The following is a 14,925-nucleotide window of genomic DNA, read 5'->3' as shown; positions in this document are numbered from 1 at the left end:
CGGGTATGCACTATGTGCAGTGCCCTTGGAGGCCAGAAGAGGGCATCAGATCCCCTGGAGCTGGACTTACAGGCTGTCCTGTCATCCTACAGGATGCTGGGACCTCAACTTAGGTCCTCAGCAAAAGTCGCAGGTGCTCTTAACTGCTAGGTCATTTCTCTAGCCTCTTGGTTTGTATCAGGAATATACAATATTGGGTATATAATAATGGGATCCATTTCAGTTGTATTTCTGCATCCATTCGAGTTTTTTTTAGTGGTCTATTCATGTGTTTAAATTAATTACCATTTTTTTAAAGATTTATTTATTTATTATATATAAGTACACTGTTGCTGTCTTCAGACACACCAGAAGAGGGCATCAGATCCCATTACAGACGGTTGTGAGCCACCATGTGGTTGCTGGGATTTGAACTCAGGACCTCTGGGAGAGCAGTCGGTGCTCTTAACCGCTGAGCTATCTCTCCAGCCCCATTTTTACTGATGTATAGCAACTGTATAAAGTACAAAATGAATGTCGTAGGCGCTCAGGATTTGGCTCTGTTGTTATAATGCTCGCCTAATGTCCTAGTTACTTTTCTGTTGCTGTGAGAAAACACCCTGACCAAAATTAACAGAGAGAAGGAAGGAGTTTATTCATTTCATACTTCCAGGAAGTCAAGACAAGAACCCAAGGCAGGCCTGCTTGCAATTCCATACCAAGGAATTCACTTCACAGTCAAAGAAGGATGGCAGGAACCATAAAGGAAGCTGCTGGCCTCTCTTGCTCTTTGTTCTCTACTCTTCCCCGCTCTTCCCCTCTTCCCTGTCCCTTCTTCTCTCTACCCCTCCTCCTTCCCTCCACGTGCTCATGGCCGGCCTCTCCTCTCCTCTTCTCTCATTAAACCTCTCCACGTGGAAAAAAAAAAAAAAAAAAAAAAGGAAGCTGCTGGCTAGCTGGCTGGCACTCATGCTCATGCTCAGAATTTTATTCAGTTCAGGACTAGTTAGTAGCCTAGGAAGTGATGCTGCCCACAGTGGGCTGGGCCCTCTAAATCAATTAACAATCAAGGCAACCCCACTCCTTGCTTCCAGGCCAATCTAATCTAGGCGATTCCTCAATTGAGATTCATTGTCAGATAGCTGTGGGTTGAGTCAGGTTGATGGTCAAGACCAACTTAGCCTGTATGAAGCACCGAGCTCAAACCCCAGTACATAGTACACAGGTGCTGACTCCTGTAATCATAGCACTCAATAGGTGGAGGCAGGAGGACTAGGAGTTAAAGATCATCTTTGGCTATAGAGACACTTCAAGGTCAGTCTGGGATACACAAGACTATATCTCAGGAAACAAAAACCTATCACAATAAAATACGGGTTTCATTATGACGTATTTAGTAGTTTTAAAGGAATTTCCATGTGGAGTGCTTACATGCCTGTTTTGGTGCTGCTGGTGTTAGGTCATGCTATGTGTTGTGAGCTGAGGTTTATGACATCTTTGTGGTGTGATGAAGCCATAGGTCATGCGTTGGTGGCCTCTTGGCTGCTCTGAGGCTTTCTGCTCTGATCACAGCTGTGTCCTTGGCTGGAGTTCTGGCCCCTCAAGTCTTCCTCAGTGTCTGTGGCTGTTGGCTGTGGGACGAGTGCCTCTTAAAGACCCCAGGAAATCACTGTGCACAGTGGCACATGCCTTTAAGCTCAGCCCTTAGGAGGCAGAGGCAGGCAGATCTCTGTGAGTCCAAGGCCAGCCTGCTCTATAGAGTGAGTACAGGACAACAGACAACAATCTGTTACACAGACTCAAAAACCATCCCAAAACATCTTAGGAAATCTCCCAGGGCTGATTATTGCTGGTGTTAGTTTTAGTTACCTCTTTCTTGTTCTGACAAAACATGATGACCAGGGCAACTTATAAAATGAAGCATTTATTGGGCTGTGGTTTCAGAAGGTTAGAGTTTATGATGGTGGAGCAAAGTCATGGTGGCCAGAACAACCAAAGGCTCAGATCTTGGTCCACAAGACAGAGGGAGAGGGAAAGGGAGAGGGAGAGGAGGAGGGGAAGGGAGAGGGGGGAGGGGGAGGGGGAGGGGGAGGGGAAGGGAGAGGGGTGAGGGGGAGGGGGAGGGGAAGGGAGAGGGAGAAGGGGAGGGGGAGGGGAAGGGAGAGGGGGAAGGGGAGGGGGAGGGGAAGGGAGAGGGGGAGGGGGAGGGGGAGGAAGAGGGAGACAACTCACAAAGAAAGACAGAGACAAATACAGACACAGCTGTGCATGCACGCACACACGCACACACACACACACACACACGCACAGAGAGAGGCAGAGAGACAAGCAGACACAGATACACACACAGAGAAAGAAAAAGAGACAGAGACAGACACACATAGAGAAAGAGAGAGAGAAAAAGAGAGCGAGATAACTAAAAAGGGTATAAAGCCTTTGAAAGCCCAAATCCTGCCTCCATCAGGACTCCATACACCTGCATGTGACAGAACACCCCTGGGAGCCTTGGGTCTTCCCAGCTCCTTACTGTCTATCCAGATGATTAACTGTTGTCTGGAAGTGGTGAACTGGCCACAAGTAGGGCAGACTCAGGATGTAGGGGTGGCCTCTCCTGCTTAGTCTTGATCTCTACAGAGCAGAGGGATGACTGGACTTTACCTCATGCCAATGCTTGTCCATGTTAGTCACTTAAACAAGGGCCAGCAGCCTGGTACTGTAATGCCAAGTCTCACAGGATACACACTCACTATCCAGTCCTAGAACTATCAACACCTGGAAAGAAATGGCTCCCGAGGCATGGTTCTTGTGGTATCGCTCTTCTTCCCAGGCAGCTGCTGGCCCGCTTTCTGCCTGGAGATTTTTCCTTTGCTCGCTGTATCACATGAGTGGAGTCTCATGGTAGATATCAGGACCTGATGTCCTACAGGTCCACTAAGTTGTGGTGGCTTCATTATTCTTCTAAGCTGAATAATATTCCAGTACAGGAGGTGGGCTGGTGGTATACCATGCCTGTAATCCTGGCATGAAGGCTGAGATAGGCAGACTAGCCTCAGCTACATACATAGCCCACTGCAGGGTAGATAGCTCACATTTTGGGCATTCAAATACACCTAGGTGACTTGCATATATGGGCTGCTGTGGACAGGTGTGCACACCTGCTAGGACCATTCTTCATCTTCAGGGCACAGAGTGGGAATGGGGCTGCTGAGCTTGAGATGGCTTGGGTTTCTTATTGTACAGTGTCTGGGGCTGTGAAGGGTACTCGAAGCTGTGGACAGATGGGATCCACTGAGCTGATTGATTCTTACTGTAGCTTCAGCCTCCACCCACCCTGTGGCCACAGTGGGTCCCGAGTAACTTCTCATCCATGCCCATTCCATGGTGGAAGCTGCTCCCTGGACCACAGGAGCTAGAGTCTTTTCAGCACTTGTCCATGGATCTGTCCTCTGTGGGAGATGCGGGCCCAGCTGTTATAGGCTTGTGAGAAATGGGTGGTGTAGAGACAGCGCTTGGCAATGCTGATCACATCTGTGTCGGGGGCTGGCACAGCCACAAGCCATCCTTTGTGTGTGACTCCAGGGCCTTGGCTCCAACTTGGCACTTCCTGCCACCTTCCCAGGAGCAGCTCCTGGTCTGTGCTGTCACAGCAGTGGGCTTCTGTGCAGATGGCCTGGACCCTGCATAGTACTCTTGCTAACAGAACTGGTGGGGTTCAGAGTACCCAGACAGGAAGATGAGTCCTCATCAAGGCTGAGGGGAAGCCCAGAGGTGGCTGGAGATGGAACCGTGCTGTACTGCCCATCTGGACAGGACAGTGGGTGAGCATCCTGGGACGGCTGTCATAAATGGCCGCATCTACGGGGGCTCCAAACAGTAGATGCTTATGTTTCCTAGCTCCGAAGACTAGAGGTCTGGGATCGTGAAGTTCGGGGTTATACATTCATCTGTAGGGTATGAGGCAGGATCTCTGTGCCTCCCACGACTGTGAGGAAGGGCCAGGTGTCCTGTCCTTGAATTGCTCTTGCATTATGCCATCCTCAGCCTCTGTCCTCACAGAGGCCATGTTCCCCTCTTATAAGCATGTTGACCGGATGTAGGGCTACTCACCCCTCCCCCCAAGATGCTTTCATCTCACGCTTCAGCTCAGTCAAGGTGCAAAACGTGCAAAGTGCAAAAGCCCCTTTCCAGAGGAGCCACACACCCTGGTCAGCATGTACACAGAGGTTTTTGACGTCCTCTATTCTCCCTACCATGTGGCCTCTAGCCTCTCTTGTTCTTTTCTTTTTTCTTTTGTTTTTTCTTTTTTTCAGAGCTGGGGACCAAACCCAGGGCCTTGTGCTTGCTAGGCAAGCGCTCTACCACTGAGCTAAATCCCCAACCTTGCCTCTCTTGTTCTTTAACGCCCCCCCCCCTCTGGTCCCAGTCATACCCACAGGCTGTCACAGGTAGGGGGAAGTGGTTCCAGCCCTCGGGGTCCTTGTTACTTCTCCCCCAGAGGTGGGATATGGGCATTAGTGTATGCCCCAGCTTGTCTGCAGCCTCTCGCCCCGTGATCAGGTCCCCATGAGCACCATGCCCTGTCACCAGGCCATCTCCTCAGCTTGGCAGTGGGTCCCCGCTGTGGCATCAGGGAAAGGGCTGGGCTGCTATTCTACACTGATAGCACTGGGCACTGGCTGCAGGTCCTGCCTGTAGACCACTTGGCCTCAGGCTGCCATCTATGTCCAGGAGGATAATGCAGGCTGTGCCACCAGCAGCAGGTCTGTCCCTGGTTCTGGCCAGCAGCCAGAAAAGCACAGATCAAAGTTCCAGCCATAGGCTGGGGTGGCGTGGAGGGTGGGGAGGGGGTAGGAGATGGTCTTTGTCATGTCCCGCCAGAGTTTGGGCACAGGTTGTTGCACAGCTGTGGTGACAGGGCCTGGTGATGTCCTGCCAGGCTCAGAACCATTTCTGTCACCACAAGTTTAACTCTAAGCTGGATGGCGCCCCTACCATAGAGGGGGCAGCCTGGGATCTCTGGATCCTGATGGCTGTATCAGCTTCTCCCATGTCGAACTGCTCCCTCCACCTGGAGATGACTCTCTCTCAGACCTTGCTTCCACGAGTCATTCTGGGGAGCAGCCAGAGCCCTCAGGCCCCATGAAGGCAGATTCTGGGGGTGCAGGGGTCCCAGCATCCTCTCTTGGTGAATGAAGGTAGTTGTTGTCATCATGCATGTGAATGGCACCTCTCTCTCTCTCTCTCTCTCTCTCTCTCTCTCTCTCTCTCTCTCTCTCTCACACACACACACACACACACACACACACACCATTAGGAGGTACCAAGTGAAGGGAAGAACCCCTCTGCGGCCCTAGAGAGCCAAGGCTATGGTCAGGAGCTGCCACCTGGAAGCCTTCCAGGCTTGCCTTTCTTCCTGTCCCAACATCCCAGCACTCAAAGAATCCAGAGCTACAAATCCCACCCGCCAGCTGGGAGCCCAAGACCTGCATGCCCTGGCACAGCTGAAACTATCCAGTGCTGGGGTTTTACTTAGGGCTTATGGGAGCAACAAGTGGGCTGTCTGTCTGCTGTGGGTAAAATAGGTGTGATCAGTAGGGTTGGGGTACTGGGGCCCTGTGGCTGGACAGTGCCCTTCCGAGGCCTGGTGGATCCTGGGCATCCTTGTGGATACCCAGGATAGACGCAGCATAGCTGAGGGACTAGCCGGATCCCACAAGGGTGGCAAGATGCCCTTGAGAAGTGTTGCATGATCCTTGGAAAAGGCACCACTGTCCTTACAAGGCCTTGGTCATGTGATTGCTGGATGCCGATGTGGCTACTTGAGAAGAAAGTTCTTTCTCTTGCTGAAAGCATCTGGCAGCTTTTTGCAGGGACCCTGGGCAAGCCTAGAAGGGCGGGCAGCTACGTAGGAAACAGCCTGGAGAGCATGATTTGTATAGATGCCGGATATGGTCATGGCTGTGGGGTCATGAATAGTCACAGGGTAGACAGCCCAGGCCTGAGAACCTTCCCTGTGTCCAGATGTCTTGCCAGTCAGTAGGAAACATACACGACTGCAAACTTACACGTTACTGCTGGATGAAACACCATGGCCAAAGCAACCCAGGGACGAAAGGGTTTATTCAGTTATGCGTCCACATCACGGTCCATCATAAAGGACAGGACAGAAGTCAGGACAGGAACTAAGAAGGGCAGAAGCCTGCAGGCAGGAGCTGATGCGAAGGGCGTGATCAGTGCTGCTTACTGGCTTGGTCCTCATGGCTTCCTCAGTCTACTTGCTTATAGACCGCAGGGCCACCAGCCCAGGGATGACACCACCCATTATTGGGCTGGGTCCTTTCCCTCAACACTAATGAAGGAAATGCCTTACAGTTTGCCTGTAGCCCACTCTTATGGAGGGATTTTTCTCAATGGAGGCTCCCTCTGATGACTGTCTAGCAGACATAAAACCAGCCAGCACAGTGTCTGTGCTCTGGCTCCAAAGAGGGGTGTGTGAGTGTCATTGGAGCACAGTGCTCCTGGTGTCCCATCCTGTCCCTTGTCCCCTTCGTTTATCTCTCCCGCACTGCTGTCAGGGCCCATGACATCTGCCCTTTATTTCTGTCTCCTCCTGCATCTTGAAGGCAGAAGGCGGGTGTTCCATTTACCTTCCTTTTGGGGCAGGTGAGGTCTAGGAGAGGGTGGCCAGACTTGGGGTTGGGAGCCCCATCCTGCCTGTCTGCTCTCGTGCTGGCTGGGAGGGTACCCCTGGTTATAGCCATTCTGGGCCATAACCAGATTCCTACTCTGCCTGGACATATTCATCTCCTGGGGCTCCGACAAAGGACCACATGTGGGGCTTCAAATGGTGGCTTATTCTCCTACAGTCTGGAGGCCAAAGGTCCAAACCAAAGTGTGGGCCACCCTAGCTCCAGGGACTCACGGGATCTGGCACAGTCCCCAGTTCCTGGGACGCTGATGTTTTAAGATCCTGTTCATCTCATCTTCAAGCAGCTGTCTTCCCTGATGTGCTGATCTCCCTTCCCTTCACTCCCCTTTCCCTCTCCTCTCCTTTCCCTCCCTCCTCCCTCCCTCCTCCCTCACAGCTGGGGATGGAATCAAGGACCCCACAGCTGGTAGTGAATGTTTACCACTAAGCTACGGGCAGCCCCTTTTACATTTTTTTGTTTGTTTGTTTTTATTTTGAGTCAGTCTTGTTAAATCACTCTCCATTCTCCTGCCTCTGCCTCTGGGCAGCTGGGATTATGGGCATGAACCTCGGCGGCTCAGGCTGCAGGCTTGGTGACTCATGCCAGTAACCCCAGCACTCAGGAGGCCGCGGCAGGAGGATTGCAACAAGTTCGAAGCCATTCAGGCTGTGTAATGAAAGCCTGTCTCTCACAAACAAGCAAACTTGTGAACACATTAGGGCCACCCTAATCCTGGCTAGATCATATGACCTTTAATTAAATCTGCAAAGACCCTATTTTCAAAGGTCCCATTCTGAGGTTCTTGGTTGGGATGAATTTGGGGACACTATTCAGCTCTCTACAGTGGCATCTGTAATGTCCCTCTGTAGCGGAGGGACATTAGGGAGAGAGCAAGATCTGCCTAGATGGTCATAGCTGATGACAAATCCAAGAAGCCTCCTGAGGGAGCTGGGGACAAAGTGTTGTCTGGGGTCCATCCTCACCCTGACCTCTGACCTGAGCTGTCCACCTCTGCCATCAGGGTACAAAAGGGTACAAAGACAGGGATGGAGCCAGCCTGCAGCTGTGCAATCACCGTGTGAGGTGGGGCCGTGATAGGGATACAGCTGGTCCGATCACTGTTTTGCGTTTCCTCGTCCCACATGAGTGGGAGCCGTAGCCACTTGGTAGAGCCCCCCTACCCCTGGCCCACTGGGGAAGGAATTAGGCTTCCCCTCCCCCAGCTGGACAGCTGGCTCCTTAAAGATGAATCCCCATCATTGAGATGCAAATGTTGCTCACCCACAGAAGGCCCAGCTGCAGGGCTGGCACCAGTGCCCCAGGCAGCCCAGGTGCTGGTGGCAGAACCAGGAGGGATTCGCGACCTCTGCTAAGGACAGCCACCTCACCGAGCCTCTGGCCCTGCCCAGTTAGTGGCAAATTTCCTGGATTTCATAGAGGCCAGGTAGACACCCTGGCACCCCTGCTCAAAGACATGAGTTGGCACCAAGGACTCAGCCTAAACTCCAGCGAAGACCAGCACCAGAGGGACCCAGAGGGCTGCACCATTAGGAAAGTGACCTGGGGAAAGGTTGGGCAGATGGGGCTCCGGTTCAGGGCTGAGGTATGGAGGGTGTACGGTGGGTGCTGCTTCACAGCCACCTCCTCCCTGCCTCCAGTTTCCCAAGGAACCCAGAGGAGAACGTTTCCAAGGAGCAGAGAGGGAAGGTTGGGGAGGAGGGCATAGCCAGCAACGTCAGGAAAATCACGTAGCCCTCAAGCCATCATGGAGACCACAGGGAGATTTTCCTCACAGTTCTTCTATGTCCTCATTGGAAAACACCCACCCACCCCGATGTTCTTTATTTTATGATAAATGCAGATTTAACACTGAATATCTAAAACCAGAACTTTTTTCTCGGCTTCCTCCCAAATGTGGGGATTAAAGGCATGAGCCATCATGACCAGCTGGTCGACACTCTGACAGTGAACTCAAATACATGGAAAACGGTTGGCAAAACAGTGTGTCCTGTCCACAAAGTGAACCTCCAAGTAGCCACAGGTAAGTGACAACACGTGACTGGAGACCCAGTGACCTCTGTCTCCAGGTTAGGGCGCCTCCCCTGGAATCTGCATCATCACCCTGGATTTTAGCATCTCCTTTTCTCTTGAGTTGGAGTTCCTCCCACGCCCCTGGTACCCACGAGTACCACGAGTACCCTTGGGGATGGCTGTGTTACCTTGGCTGGTGCCATGGGTGCCTCTCCACAGCACTGGGCATTCTTCCCGGGCATGCAGGGCTGGGCATCTGCTGTGAATTCTCATAAATGCCGAGAGCCACTGCCTGCAGGAAACCTCACCTGCTAGATGCTTGTGGTCCCAGAAGTGGCGGGGCAGGCAGTGTGGTACAGGAAGTACAAAACATTGGCCGGGTTTGAGAGGTGTGTGTGTCTCCAGTGTTGATTCACCCGTGTGTGTCTTCAGCAACCAATATCATGTACTGGCGACCTGTCTTTCTCCGTCTTTCTTGCGACCTGTCAGGAGGGACCTCATGTGCAGTCGTGGCTGGCTCTGGCTTCACACTCTGCCCTACCATTTGTCACTATGGAGATGCCGCTCTGGGCAGTGTCGCTGTGTGACTCTAATCCAAGTATTCAGCAAAGAAGGAACAAGGTGCCAATTACGGAGCTTCTGTTTATTATTTGAGTTTTTAGTGTTAGCTCTGTGGCTTAGGAGCGTCCTTCATTTCTATCACCACTACCACCTCCACTGTCATCTCCTTTTCTGAGGAGAGAACCTGAGACCCCTTGCATTTCAGACAAGGACTCTGCCTCAGCCCTAGAGCTCACCATCTTTACTAAGACAATTTGATTTTATATGTATGAGTGCTTTGAAAGTATGCATGCTAAGTGCTCCCCCTGCCTCCATGGTGCCTGAAAAGGCCAGGAGAGGGTACTGTATCGTACTGGATCCCTGGACCCGGAGTTACAGATGGTTCTGAGTTCCGTATGGGTGTTGGGAACTGAATCGAGGTTCCCTGTAACCACTGAACCATCTCCAGCCCCTGGAGTTCGTCCTTCCTTCCTCCCTCCCTCCCTCCCTCCCTCTCTCCCTCCCTTCCTTCTTTCTTCCTTCCTTCCCCTTGTTCTTTTTGATGGGGGAAAGGTATTTTTTATTGTGGATAAGGGAGAGACACATCTGGAAGAGTTCAGAGCAGAGAAAGCAGCAGACTAGACATAGTCAGCGCTGGAGCGGACTTCATCTTTTAAATTTACATTTTAGAATGGTGTGTGTGTGTGTGTGTGTGTGTGTGTGTGTGTGTGTGTGTGTGTGTACACGCCACAGCATGCATGTGGGGGGTCAGAGGGCAACTGTGGGAGTTGGTCCTTTCCTTCCGCCATGTGAAGCCTGGTGTTGGTGACACCTTCGCTGGCTCAGCATCTGGCTAGCCCTATGACGAGGTAAGAGAGCTGCTCTTGTCCTCTGCGCCTGGATAGCCACCTTGTCCCGGCAATGCCTGCTCTAAACAGGTTTGGGGCAGCGAGGTGGCTCACTGGTTAAAAAGTGCTTCTTGTTCTTTCAGGTTCCCAGTGCCCACGAGAGATGGATCTTGATGGCCATTAACTCCAGCTTCAGGGAACCCAACACTCTCTTCTGGCCTCGGCAGGTGCCCCCAAACAGGAACACACTTTTCTCACACACAAATAGAAAATTCCAGAAACACACATTTCCTATGCTCAGGGTGACATGGCCACAGACAATATTTCTTATTTTAAAAAGAAAGAAAACAGGTGTGTTTCTTCCCCTTTGCACGCTTTTAAAGCTCGTGTCGGGGTTGGGGATTTAGCTCAGTGGTAGAGCGCTTGCCTAGGAAGCGCAAGGCCCTGGGTTCGGTCCCCAGCCCCGGGGGGAAAAAAAAAAAAAAAAAAAAGAACCAAAAAAAAAATTTAAAGCTCGTGTCAAAAAACATTCCAACGTACATGCTGGCATTTCCTGGCTATTTAGCCTTTTCCTTGACATAGGCTGTCACTGTGTAGTCCAGGCTGGCCCTAAATTCACAGAGATCCTCTAGCCTCAGTCTCTTAGGTTCTGATATTGCACGTGTGTGTGCGCTACAATGTCAGACTCCACACTGTTTTGATCACTGTAGTTTTGTAGGAAGTTGTGAAATCAGTTAAGCACAAGACCTCAAGTTTAATTCCATTTTTTAAAGATTCTCTGTGTATGAACATACGTGTGTGTGTGTGTGTGTGTGTGCATGTGTATGTGTGTATATGTGTGTGTGCATATGGGAATCAGAGGCTGACATTGTTGATGTCAATGTTTGTCAACCACCTTATTTTTTTTGAGGTAGAGTCTCTCACTAAATCTGGAGTTCATCGATTTGTCCAGGATGGCTGCCCAGTGAGCTTAGAAATCTGCCTGCTTCCCCTTCCCCAGTGCTGGGGCTATAGACTGAAATCCGTGCAGCCTGCCTTAAGGGGGTTCTGGGGTATTGCACGCAGGTCCTCACGCTGCACAGCAGACGAGTCACGGCTGTCTTCCAGCCCAGCACCGACTTTATCATTTGCAGTTCTGCACAGGTCTGGGGCTAGGGTTCCTGTTCTACACACAGACTACCTGAATTGTGTCAGGATTGCAAGTCAGCCACCGTGGGGAGCACGGGCATCTGGCAGTGGCATTTTCAGGTGACTTGATGCCTGCTCTGCTGTCCTCAGCTCCTTATGTTATGGATTCACCCATCTGGCTGGCTTCCTTTTGGCATCTTGCTGTCTTATGGTACTGTAAACGGGGATCTTCCTTGGTTCCATTTACTAACCCGAGTGGGTGGGAAGGCCTTGGTGGTGGAAGCGGCCACAGACCGTCAGCTGGCTGGGGACCAGTGCACGATGAGGAGGGTGCATCCCCTCTGCTGGATGATGGAGGGGGAGGACGCATCACGCTGAGCTGCCGACTGCTAGGGGACCGATAGTCAGGCCTAGCGTGGCACCTCAGGGAGACAGTGCCTAGTGACTTGGGGTCCCGAGTTTATAATCAGGTGCAGACGGAGTCCTATGTGACTGTCTTCTGCCATCCCTGCCCCGTAGAGCAACTCTAACAGACTACCAGGTCCCCAGCAACTAAAATACACGAGATCCTAACCTTCTTTTGCATATCCTACTGGGTGAAGCTGTGGTTACTCGAGTCAGGGCTGCTATGTCTACTCATAGACCCCCTTCCGTGAGGGAATTTGGGTAGAGAAGTGTGGAAACATACCCTAATGTTAGACAGTACTGCTCAGTGAACCTGAGTTCCACCTCCTTCCCCTGCCCCGGTCCTTCCAAGCTTCCTATGTTGTCCCAATAACACTCCTACCCCTGCAGCATGGACGTTTCTCCCTCAGGTTTTTCCACGGAGGGAGCCTGTGGCCAGGGGCAGATGGGTAAGTCCTTCAGCATGCTGCGGTTAGCCTGGTAGTCTCATATGGCATGCCTGCTGCACCAAGTGACGAGGACGGGACCCTTTCCACAGTTGGACGACGACCAGGGAGCCAATGCAAAAGCGCTGTGGCCCTGATGTACCTAAGGCATAGGTGTGAGTGAGGCTCTCCAAGGATGGCCTCAGAGCAGACTCCTCAGCTGGAGTCTGATCCAGGGGGGTATAAGGGTCATTTGCTAATGGAGCTGGGGGTGCCTCTCAGCCCTAAAAGGGGATCTCTGGAGGCACATGTATAATGGGGAGGGGTCTACATCTATCAGAGGTAGAAACCTGTGAGTATCATCTTGATCAGGATGTCAGGTCCCTGTGTTGTCCTTAGTGAGCAGACATATAGTGTGACCCACTCAATACTGTCAGGACCTGCCTACCCTGGGGTGAGCAGTCTCCCTGAGTAGGGCTAGACCATCCACAGTCAGAGCTGCTAAATCTCTTCAGTGAGTCCCTAAGGCCACCGGCTAGCATGATGACCATGGTGTGTGGGAGAGTGTGAGCCTTGCACTATGTTTATCAAGGGAAAGAACTGACCACTGACATCCATACCAGCTTGTCTACTGTGACTCCTACTGGGCCCTGCCGGCCTGAGGGCCAGTGTCATCAGATGGGCACTCCCTGTATCCCCCACTCAACATGGCTCTACTGGTGCCCTCATCCCACGTCCAGAGTGACTCATGACAGCAGCTAGCACCTGGGGTAAGAATCAAGAAGCAGCTGGGCATGGAGGCGCACACACCTTTAACTCCAGCTCAGTTCAAGGCCAGCCTGGTCTACATAGAGACCCTGTACCAAAAGAACAAACAAGGATGTCAGTCCCAGTCATACAGCATGGCTATTGTGTAAGCAAATCCAGACAGTGAAGCAACACAGGACCCAGGATGGCATCTGGGTGGAAATGACATTCTGGAACCAGCAGGGGACCAGCTCTTACCTGTCCTCTGTCTGATCCTATCTCTCTAACAAGAAGCATCCTGGTAGATTCTGGTTGTCCCACAGCTTGGCTCCCTCCCACAGTTCTTGTCCCCCTGCACAGGCCCCCAGCACTGCTTTTAGCTCTGCTGGACCAGCAGCCCCCTCCCCAGGATCCTTGGGAAGGAGGGGGCACATGGCTGGACCAATGCCCAGAAGTCTGTATCTTGGGGCCTGAGGCTTCTCCTATGGAGCCCTGAGACTGTGGTCCTGGCAACTTGGCAAGGGCATTGCATGGTGGGTGCCTAGGTGTCACTCTCCTGGGTCACCAGAATACCCAAGCAGCTGCTGTCTCTGCTGAGTCCCCATTCCACCCCCCACATCTACTGCCTGAGGCACTGACAGGACGCCCCCAGGAAGGGCTGCTCAGGCTGCAGGCTGCCAGTCACTCCTGTGGTGGTCATGGCAGACTCGCTGGCTCCAGTCTCATTGCTCTGAGGCTTGTCTGTCCCTGACACACACTGGGTGCCCTGTTTCCTTGGGAGCTGGAACACGGGCTCTCTGTTTGCACCTGGGTCGGCCATCCCCCCTCCACAGGCTGAGGGGGTGCTCTGCACAGACCACACTTGTGCCCCCCTCGACCAGCCTCCTCAGCTGAACCTTTTTTGTTATCCCTTCTGGGATTCTCGGCAGTGTGGCCCAGGGGCGGGCAACATGGGCTCCAGATACCATGCTTAGCAAGAAGGGGGATGGGGAAGTATTCCTAGAATCTCTGCTGTTTTTGTAGCTGGTGAGCCGGGCAGTTCTGTGCACTCAGTGAAGGGAAGCCTTTAAGCATTGCTGGCCGAGGTTCCCTCTGACGTGGCTCTGTGTGGCTCTCCACAGGTCACTCATGTGAGGCTGGAATATGGCCTCAAGCTGGTGACAGGCTTCTATCCACATTTTTCATAGATCCTACACTGGAGCGAGCAAGGCATTCATAAGCTCATGTATCTGAGTGTGTGTGTGTGCGCGCATGCGCGTGTGTGTGCACACGCGTGCATCTGGGTAGTGTGTAATGGGTCCTGGGGAGGGATCAGCTGAGGGCAGAAGCCTCTTTTCCCTCAGGGAGATGGTGGTTATGATTTGGCACTGCCATACTCGTCCTGTGATGGAGACCCTGCTGTGGGACTGGCTATGAATGTGTGGTTAGGCGAAGTGGGAACCAGCCTCTAGGTTAGGGAATCTGAGGCCTCCTGGGGTTGCTACTACAGGACTAAGAAAGGGTCCCCAAATAACCGTCATTCAGATATGGGCAGTGGACTCCTGTGACTCGGACATAGGTAGCAGTGCGGTACTGGAGACAGGGTTGGTAGATGCCTGTTGTGGTTTGCCCTGGAGTTATCTGTATTTCGATGCTAATCCCACTGCCCCAAGGACAGCTGCCTTGTCACTTACTCAGAACTCAAGTGACTTCACCAGAGCCACCTCCCCATTGCATTTGTAAAGTACAGGTGAGGGGCAGGTACAGGATAGAAGGAGGCCTGTCATTGGAGGAGAAGGAAGGATGGGCGGGAGAGAAGTTTGAAGGAAGAGGAGGAGACTAGAAGGGAAAAGAAGAAACAGGAGACAGAGGAGAGTGGGGAGAAGCCACGGCAGGTGATGTTAAGATTCTGCTCTGTGGGTTGGGGATTTAGCTCAGTGGTAGAGCGCTTGCCTAGCAAGCGGAAGGCCCTGGGTTCGGTCCCCAGCTCTGAAAAAAAAAAAAAAAAAACCAAAAAAAAAAAAAAACAAAAAACAAAAAAACAAACTGAACTTAAAAAAAAAAAGATTCTGCTCTGTGTATTTACAGGTTGTTATTAATGTTCTCAAGGGATGGATGGTACCAGGCTTTGTATGTTTAAGTGGGCAATTATAT

General features: G+C 52.0%; 1 protein-coding gene across 1 annotated transcript in view; it reads right to left on the bottom strand.

Moving 5' to 3' along the window:
• Positions 1-4,260: 4,260 nt before the first annotated feature.
• Positions 4,261-14,925, bottom strand: part of Lmf1 (lipase maturation factor 1) — a gene marked incomplete at its 3' end in the record, with an annotated part of 97,111 nt that continues 86,446 nt past the window's right edge. Inside the window, 1 exon segment of the mRNA NM_001427222.1 lies at positions 4,261-4,358.

Source organism: Rattus norvegicus, chromosome 10 (assembly GCF_021556685.1).
Source record: "Rattus norvegicus strain SHRSP/BbbUtx chromosome 10, alternate assembly SHRSP_T2T, whole genome shotgun sequence".
Classification (NCBI taxonomy): domain Eukaryota; kingdom Metazoa; phylum Chordata; class Mammalia; order Rodentia; family Muridae; genus Rattus; species Rattus norvegicus.
This window is presented reverse-complemented; position numbering and strand designations above follow the sequence as displayed.